Source organism: Talpa europaea (assembly GCF_964194135.1).
Source record: "Talpa europaea genome assembly, chromosome: 2".
NCBI lineage: Eukaryota > Metazoa > Chordata > Mammalia > Eulipotyphla > Talpidae > Talpa > Talpa europaea.
The window spans coordinates 98,870,747-98,880,610 of NC_140068.1; positions in this window are offsets into that span (position 1 = coordinate 98,870,747).

The following is a 9,864-nucleotide window of genomic DNA, read 5'->3' on the forward strand; positions in this document are numbered from 1 at the left end:
GGGAAACAAAGGACAGGGAGTTATCTGGGTAAGGAAGACAAAGGGATTTTTTCTAACTAACCTATAAACTTAAGACTAACATATAACCATATGATCAAAGCAAAAACAGAAGACTTTCTTTTTTTTTTGTTTGTTTGTTTTTTTTTTTGTTTTTTTTTTTAAATAATAAATTTTATTTTTATATTCCCCCATACAATTGCAAACCCCCCATTCTGATCCCAATCCCTCCCCAACTGGCCTCCACCCCCCAAAAAGTGTCTCTGGTTCATAGCTTTTTGTTGATTTTGATTTTCACTTTCTTATAGTTATTCATTTTCCTGGTCCCTTATTTAAGTTTTCTAGATTCCTGCTATGAGTGAGACCATCTGGTATTTTTCTTTTTCCTTCTGGCTTATTTCGCTGAGCATGATCCCTTCCAGCGCCATCCATGTTGCTGCAAATTGCATGTGTTTATCTTTTTTGAATGCTGAGTAATATTCCGTGGTGTATATGTACCACATCTTCTTGATCCAGTTATCTATTTTTGGGCATTTGGGCTGTTTCCAAAGCTTAGCTATTGTAAACAGTGCTGCTATAAACATAGGGGTGCAGGTGTTCTTTGGAATTGATGTTTCTGTGTCCTTTGGGTAAATACCTAGGAGTGGAATTGCTGGATCATATGGAAGCTCTATGTTTAGTAGGTCCAGAAATCTCCACACAGCTGCTCTCCATAGTGGTTGGACCAGTTTGCACTCCCACCAACAGTGTAGAAGAGTTCCTTTTTCTCCACAACCTCGCCAACATTTGCTGTTGCTAGTTTTTTTAATATGTGCCATTCTCACTGGTGTAAGATGGTATCTCGTGGTAGTTTTGATTTGCATTTCCCTGATTACAAGTGATGTTGAACATTTTTTCATATGTCTGTTGGCCATTTGCAAAAAACAGAAGACTTTCATATAGAATCATCATCTAATAATATATTGTTTTAATAAAATATTGATTCAATATTAAGGAACCAAGGGCGTTAATGCCAGACAAGCCACACTGACTCTTCCCTAGCCCCCAGCTCTCAATTAAGGGAGGAATTCTCCTAATCTAAAAAAAGAGTTTTCTACCTATTACTCCTCTACTTATCTCATCATCCTAGTTTCCATATCTAACTTAAGATCAAGGGAAAATTCCTTTTTCTGTAAGATTGCTGATTGTTGTTTTAAGGAACTACAAATATTTCATCGAGGCAGGGCTGATAATAGCCTTGGGTCCCCAGAATAGTTAATACATGACATATCAGTTGTTGTAACATTGATTATTTCCAAGTGCATTATTTGTGCTGCCATGGTTATTAGCTCAATCAGTCACAAAATTGTTGTTGACTTATTCTTGAATGCATACCCTAACAGCTACCATACCAATTGTCACCTCCAGGGGAATCAGCCCTAAACAAACAGGAAGAATTTAGCAGGAGTGGGCCATGGCACTTCCTGGCTTATCAGAAATTTCCTCAAGCTCTGAGCATGGCTCCCCACCTAACTGCTATCTCTAACTTCAAAGCAAAAGAATTTCCTTCTCCAATATGGCCCTTGCCTCAAAAGACCCCAAATCCATTATCAAAGACTTGGCCAAGGGATGTTTACAGCCTTTTGTTCCCAGAAGTTTTTAGGTGTGATATATCACTTGCTAATCTAAAACCAAAATTTAAATCACTGCTTCTGTTGTAGAGCAACCCCTATACAAAACGGGGTGCCTGACTGTGGGTCCTCACCCGTGCGCTGGAAAGGACTTATTAATGCTCTACTGCAGGCACACGCGAAAGGTTAATAAAAGGTTTATTTACAAGGGAAGGGGAAATGAGGAAATGTACAGCTCAGGGAGAAAAGTGGGAGACAAAGTTTTAAATGCGTCCTGCCCGATCCGCCGATCAGGAATCCAAAATGGCGCTCTGAGAGCTGGCCGCCAGCCAGGAGCCGTGAAGCAGGGAGGCGAGCGATAGCGAGCCCCCCAAGGCCCACGTGTTTGGTTTTTATACCCAACCTGGCTGCTTAACTCCACCCTCAGTTCCCAGCCACCTTCCCTTTGGTGGTGATGGGATTTGTCTTTCCCAATGTCCTGATGGCTTTAGTCTGGAGTGGGGGTAGAGTCCACAAAGCCTGTATGGGATTAGCTCAGGACATCCTTTCCCCCTAACACTTCCAAGCAGAAAAATACTAATCGTTTCAAAATGTACTGTTTATATCATGCAGTGCCATTGTCCTCAAATTAGTTATTTAGTATTTGGTCATGCAACATTTGCAGTTTTACTTTTCAAATATGTGTATTAACAATTGCCATATCAGAAGAATCAGCTATCAACAAATGAGAAGACTCTAGCAGGAGTCAGCTAATGAGATTCCTGACTTTTCAGGAATCTGCCCCATGCCCGGACTTCTGTCAGATAACAAGAGTTGCATGGCCTGCACTACCACTTTGTCATCCTTAAAGTTTCATTTTGTGCCGCGGACCAGCACAGCAGTAGACGATGAGGCCACCTCAGGGTTGAGAGAAGCGTGCAGGGTGGTCAGGGCGTCGGCGAAAGAAATGACAAACAGACACACTTCAAGAGTGAAAATCTGAGTGTAATTTTCTTTAAGTTTGTGACTAGTATATATATGTTTTCTAAAAGCACAGGAATGAATATCAAAGAAATTAGCTTGCTTGCTGGCTCAGTCTATCACTATCAGGGAGGTGATCTACATAACAAGCAATGACCATTATAGAAGAAAGGAGGAAGTTTAGAAAGACAGATAAGGGATTAAAGTTTGTAGTTCTAGAAAGACAGGATAAGATTTTTAGCATTCTTGTAGTGGTTCTTGGTGGTCTTAGTTATCTTTTGATAAGCTTCTGCCTTTTCAGGGAACTTCTGCTGCACTTTCTCTGCTTCAGGCTGTTCTCCCCCCCCCCCCCCCCTGCGCGCTGGTTGCCCAGCCGGATCTAGGGACCATGGCGAAAGCCATTCCTAAAGATCACTGCGGGGGGAGGTGCAGCAGGTAGGGTTTTGCTGTTCTCCCCCTGCGCGCTGGTTGCCCAGCCGGACCTAGGGACGGTTAGCCCTAAAGGTCACTGCAGGGGGAGGTGCAGCAATTTTGATCATCTCCTCTTAGACTCAATAATATTGGAAAAAATCCATCTTAATCTGATAACGATGAAAGAGACAAGGACGATAACACTCCTCTATTTTTACCCCCCACTGCCACCATTGCCCCTGTCTGATGTGGACAGTTCTCAGGAAATTAGACAATGTTGAGGAAATTAATGAAGAGATAGGGGAGAAAACCAACCTCTATTAAATGCCTACCAAGTGCCAGGAACTGTCTGCACAGGTGATGTCTGTTGTGCAGACACATGAAATGGCAGTCTGGTTTTGTAACAGTCTGATTTTCACACCTGCAGAAGAGATGAAGGCACTTGTGTCCTGCCCTCTGTATACTAACTTGATCCAAGACCTTCCTGGGGGGAGGGGCTGCAGCTGCAGGATGTACCCCACCCCCACCCCAGCTCTCAGCCCAGCCTGGTCCCCAGCTCCACACCTCTCAGGGGTGGACCTTGGACTCAGAACTGCCCCAGGAGGACACACCCAGAAACCTCATCTCCCTGGATGCTGCCCTTGGGTCCATGTGAGAGGGTGGGGAAGAGGGACAGAGCACAGGGCAGGTGTCCCTGGACAACACTGGAGGACACTGGACACCCTGCAGGAAGGACACTCACCCCCTCATTCTCCAGCCCCTCAAGGCTTGTTCCTGCTGCTTTGTCAGCAAACTCTGGTTACTGTTCTGTCTTGTCAAATATAAATTATCCTGATCCTGATGGGTTAATAATTTGCTTTCCTCTCTATAGGACACAGGATACTTTAATCTTTGATTGTTTCATGTTCTTTTGAAATAGTTTCAGGTAACTGCCTAATGTAGTCCCAAAACAGTGAAAATGTAAGATGAATTGTGTTTTAAAATAGAACTGTTGATGGGAAGGGATAAGCCTTTTTCTTGAACTTGCAATCCAGTGAAGTTTAATTGATCTTGACACTGTTAAAATAAAGGGTTCACTGTAGTATCATGATTAATCCAGGGTCTGATTGCTTAATTGCTGGGCAGGGTGGGCAGCTGAAGGGATGGGGGGAACAGGAAAGAAAATGAAACACACATACTCACTATGTAATGACTTTAATCTCCACTTTAAACCCCACTCCTTCCCTGACTAGCAGGACTCTGGCTGAGGGCTGAGCTCTGCCCTGGCAGAGGGGCCTTCCCCCTCCTCTGAGCCTGCACAGTGGCCTCTCTGAGGAGGAGACCTCTCCCAGACCAGGCTGTCACCCCATTACTGAAACAGCCCCTAAGGTGCCCCAGGGGCTCCCACAGACCTTCACTAGCCCCCAGGCATGGTGTCTGTCCAGGGCCCTGGTCTATGCAGAGCCTCCTGGACCAGGCCCTGCCCCACCTCCTCTGGGTGGGTCCCCCTCTGAGTGCTGGGTCTGACCTTCCAGAGGGATGAGAATGCTGTATCCCCCCAGACTCTGAAATGGATAAAGGGAAAGGGCTGAGACTAGGGAGAGACTTTCTCACAGAAATTGTAATAAATTTATTGCAATAATATATAAGCAAAAGATTAATAATAATTTAAAAGGGGGCCTCCCCTGGTGGTACAGTGGTTGAGCGCTAGGCTGCAAAGCTGCCCACCACAGCCTCTGCAGTGCAGGTTGGTTCCCTGGTCCCTGGTGAGGGTCCCACAGGGCATGCAGACCTCCTCCTGCCATGCCCACTGCTCCCCTCAGAAGTTTATTTCATCAGTCTGCCTGTTCTGTTCCCTGCTCTGGCTCTGGTGAATTCTCTCACCCTCCCATGCTTCTGACTGTACCCAGTGCTTGTATAAATAAATAAATCTTAAAAAAAAAAAAAGGAATTTAAAAGAAAGGAAATTGACAGAAAGAGAGATGTGAAGAAAGAAAACAATAAGGTAGACAGGGAGGGAAGAAGGAAGGGCGGTCTCCCCCTGCACTCAAGCAGACAAATTGGGGGGCTGAGACCCCAGGATGGATATACTCTGCCTAGAGTATCCCCAGCATGTTCTTGTCAGGGCTTCAGGGGCAGAGAAGGGGCCTGTGCCATGCCCATGTGGGGAGCTCGTCTGGGAGCTGGAGACTTCACTCCCTCTCCCCATCCAGGTACTGCAGACCCCTCCAGGGTCCAGAGGGGACCTGGCAGATCCTGGGGGTGAGGGTTGGAGCAGCAAGAGTTGCTGATGGGCTGAAGGCCTGGGCCTGGTTCCTCTGTCCTGAGGGAGCCAGAAGGAAGGGTCCTGGGGCAGCAGAGGGGAAGAGAAGCCCCCATACCCTCTAAGAGGCTGACCTGACAGTCCCAGGGGACCCCACACCAGCTCCTTCCTGTCATAAACAAGTGTCCCCACAGCTGAACTATTTTGTCTTCTGAGGCCAGGCCCTCAGCTGGCCTGCTGTCATGCCCCTTGGGGTAAGACAATCACCACATATTCAGGCCCACTGCTCACAAAGTACAGTTTTATTCTAAATAGGACAACCTTTGTTTTAGTTTCTCAATTTACAACTGAGAGAGAGAAGTTCAGCAAAAGGAGGGGACCTACCCAGGGTCACTTAATTTGGCTAAATCCAAAAGAAGCCAGGTCCACCCCAAAGCACTACAGAGCTCTAAACAGGGGTTACCACCTCACTGCACTCAGGGGTGCCCCAGGAATAGGGGGTCAGAGAGTTACAGGGCAAATCCCTATAAAGAATGGTATTGCCTGACTGCACGTGCTTGAAAGGGGACTTATTAATGCTGCACATGCTTAAAGGGGACTTTTTAATGCTAAACTGCAGACATACACAAAAGATTGATAAAAGGTTTATTTACAAGGGAAGGGGAAATGGGAATAATTCAGGGAGAAAAAGAGGGAGATAAGTTCATAAAAGCATCCTACCCTTTCCACTGACTTGGAATCCCAATGACCTGCGGAGCTGGCAAAAAAAAAAAACTAGCACACCTTGTGGCCAAGCCAGTGACCGCCCCACCCCCAACCCCACCCCACCATGCTCCCCTGGCCACATGGCCAGTTAAATACCCAAACCAAGAGCCTAGCTGTTTAACTCCTCCCTCAGGTCCTCACAACCTAACTTTGGTGATCATGGGATTGTAGTTCCCAGTGTTGTGGGAGTGGAGTCCACAAAGCTTGTATGGAGTTTGCTCAGTACATCCTTTCTCCCTAACAATAATAAAACAAACAAACAAACAAACTGTTATAGAGCAACCCCGATATTAAACGGGTTCCTGGCTGTGGGTCCTCACCTGCGCGCTTTAAAGGGACTTATGAATACTCTACTACAGACACACGCAAAAGGGTTAATAAAAGGTTTATTTACAAGAGAAAAAGAAATAAGGAAAATGTACAACTCAGGGAGAAGATAGGGAAATAAAGTCTTTAATGCGTCCTACCCAATCCGACGACCTGGAAACCCAAAGTCACTCTCAGAGCTGACCGGATGCTCCGAGCTGGCTGAGAGCCCAAAAATGGAGAGCCGCCAAAGCCCACGTGTCTGCCTTTTGTATCCACCTGGCTGCTTAACCCCACCCTCAGGTCCCAGCCACCTTCCCTTTGGTGGTGATGGGATTTGGAGTTCCCAGTGTCTTTGGCTTTGACCTGGGGTGGGGGTGGAGTCCACAAAGCCTATATGGAATTTGCTTTGGGACATCCTTTCCCCCCCTAACAAAACAAACAAACTTCTTTCTATTAAGAATGATATTGCATTGCTCTTTAAATGCGTTGTTTGCTTTTATAATCTGTTTAATCTTTGCAGTTGTTTGTTGGCTGACCCACGTTTGTAATATATCTCTGAAAGGACTGAGTGAGCAAAAGAACTTGGAGACCCAACCCCAAGCCCCCACCCCTGAGGGTCTCTGAAGCAGCAGGGCTCCCAGAGGGAGCAGGGCCATCCTGCAGCTCCTGCCTGGGAGCACCAGAAAGGGGAGCTACTTGGTGGGGGAGGAACCCAGGGGTCAATGAAAGGCCCCTAGACTTGTCCACAGGTTCCATAAGGCTCTGCTGCCACCTTGTGGCCAGTGCAGGGTGGACACCAAGGGAGGGAATGGATGATGTAGACAAGCATCTTGGACATGGGGACAGGAGAGCAGGAAACTGAGATGAAAGACCAGATTTTGCAGATATATGAAGTAAAACATAGGTAAAATGAATCTGGGATGGTACAACTCAGATGCAGAGTTCTTTGTTTTGTTTTTAATTTTATTTATTTTTGCATGGAAGAGCTGGGCTGTAGACCAGAGGTGTGGTGGTGTTACAGGGCAGGGAGAGGGGCACGCCAGTCCCCGCAAACCTGCCTGCTCCAAATAGGTTCTGCCGTCTGCCACATCAACACAAAACATATGAGACTTTAATGGGATGGAACTTTAATACAATTAGGAAACAATACAGGAAAGGCAAAACATATAGCACCCAAAGCTACCCATTCCCTCGTGGGTAAAAGTCCATCCAAATGGGATTGGCCCAGAGCAAGGCCCCAAAGCCTGCCACAAGTCTAAAGCATCTTCCAGTGGGGACCCACAGAAAAGGATCAGAAACAAACAGACAAGTCTGGGAGGAAAAGAGAAAAATCAAACTAAAGACAAAACTGCCATTGTTACCTCCCCATGAGTTTCTCACCCACATCTGTGTCACCCAGTCCATGACCAAAAGGCAAGCGCAGTTTCTTCACATGTCTCCCAGCTCCATGTGACTCCTCCAGGTCTCTTTCTGGCTCCATTCTGCTTCCTTTCTTCCTCAGTCTCCTCTGCAGCTTATCTCTCTTAGCTCCACCCTCCTTTTGGGTGGGGCAGGAAACCTAGAACCTCCCTCTTTCCTGGGGACCACCCTGATACAGTGGGGGGAGGGGTGGTGGTGGTAATAGGATTCACCAGAGACAGAGCAGGGAACAGAACAGGCATATCTACTGAAATACACTGCTGAGGGGAGCAGAGAGTGAGACGGGAGAGGTCTGCTGTGCTATATTTGGATTAGACCCCTGATGGGGCATCATACTGTCCTTAGCAGTGATCTCTCTGAGACTTAACCCTTAAGCCACCAGAGACCCCAGATGAGGAGTCCCTGGCAGGCTGTGAGCACAGGGAGGGTTCTGTTGGTGAGATTTAATCACGTTTTTATTCATTTTCTTAAAAAATAGCTCTTTTTTGCATTCATTCTTTACTTTTTTATTTATTTTCTTAAGTTTAGTTTAAAATAATTGCTTTTTTCTTATAGTTGTTAATTTACGGACAATATTTGATTTCTCCCTTCAGGTGTGGTTCTCCCACCACCTCAGCACCTGATCCATGTCAACAGTCCTGTGTTCTGCCCTCTCCTGCTTTAACCTCTCCCTCCTCTGGCATCCTGCATGCCTCAAATCTATGGTTGCCTTCAAATTTTGTCCGTTCCTGACCCTTTGTTTGGTTTCTCTATATTCCACATATAAGTGAAAGCTTACACAATTCATACTGAATGTGGGCCTCAGTTTCCCTCAGCCAATAGAAGGAAACAGAATTTAAGGAGAAGGAAAGTAGTTCAATTTGTCAACAAACTGCGGAAGGAAGCAGACTCTTGTCTGAAAGACCACAGTCCTACTCTTTGGCAGAGGACAGGGTTATTTGTACAAATTGAGAGAAGGGGGAGATGGGCAAGGGTCTGCAAAGGGGAGGGGAAACGGGTAGACAACTTCTTTTGATGCAGGCATATGGAAATTTCTGAGATTTTTGGTGGACCCCAGCTTGCTTTGTTAGCACCTCTGTTTAACTCCCTTTTCCTTGGAATACAAGAAGACAAATCTGTTAAACAAGGGGGGAATTTGCAAAGGGATAGAGGGAAGACAAACCTGTTAATGTTAATCTAAGAGACCAGTCATTTGCAACTACATCACATGAATACCATTCAGTGATCAAAAAAGATAAACTCATGCCATTTGCATCAATATGGATGGAGATAAAAGGAATTATATATACTAAGCAAAGAAATAAGGAAAAGGGGAAACATCAGATGGTTTCATTTATATGTGTTCATTTCTCAACAACAACAAAAAAACTGAGTTCCCACAGGGGAGCAAAGAGGCAAAGTCAGCAATAGTTTCCAACTTAACCTCACCCATTGGTTTATCCCACATGCTCGCCCATTTCACTGCTGCCCTGAGATCTGAGAGCATGAGGGTCTCCCCTTTCATGGAACACAATACACACACACACTCACACACTCACATACTCTTGTATTTTCAAGTCAAATGCTTTTCTACTCCAGCTGACCCTCTCTTCCTACCCTCAAGGAGCCCCTGTTAGAAAATTACAGGATACAATCCCCCACTTACTTGTCAGTGGACATTTGTTGACACCTGCTGGGGCTGGGAAGGGGGGTAAGTCTCACAATCTGGCCACATGCAGGACACAGGGTAAACAGGAGAAATCACAGTCTCAAGTGAACCAGAACCTCACCTCAAACACTCAGGGTAGCAGGAGGGAGGGAAGGAGTGGCTGCTCCTGGCAGAGGTACTGATGATGTAATTTTTAGAGTTGTTGGGTTTGGAGAGTGGGGTCCTTGGGTACGCTCTAGTAATGATTCCGTTACAGGCAGGGAGAGGGGCAACCTAGAACCCCCAAACCTGACAGTTCTAAATACGTTCTGCCATCCACCCCATCAAAACAAAACATTGGATCTTTAATAGAAAGGAACTTTAATACAGTTAGTGAACAATACAGAAAAGGCAGGGAATATAATTTCTAAATCCAGCACCCAATGTTACCCATCCCCTCATGGGTAAATGTCCAGTCAAACAGGGTTGGCTCACAGCAAGGCCAAAATCCTGCCACAAGTCTA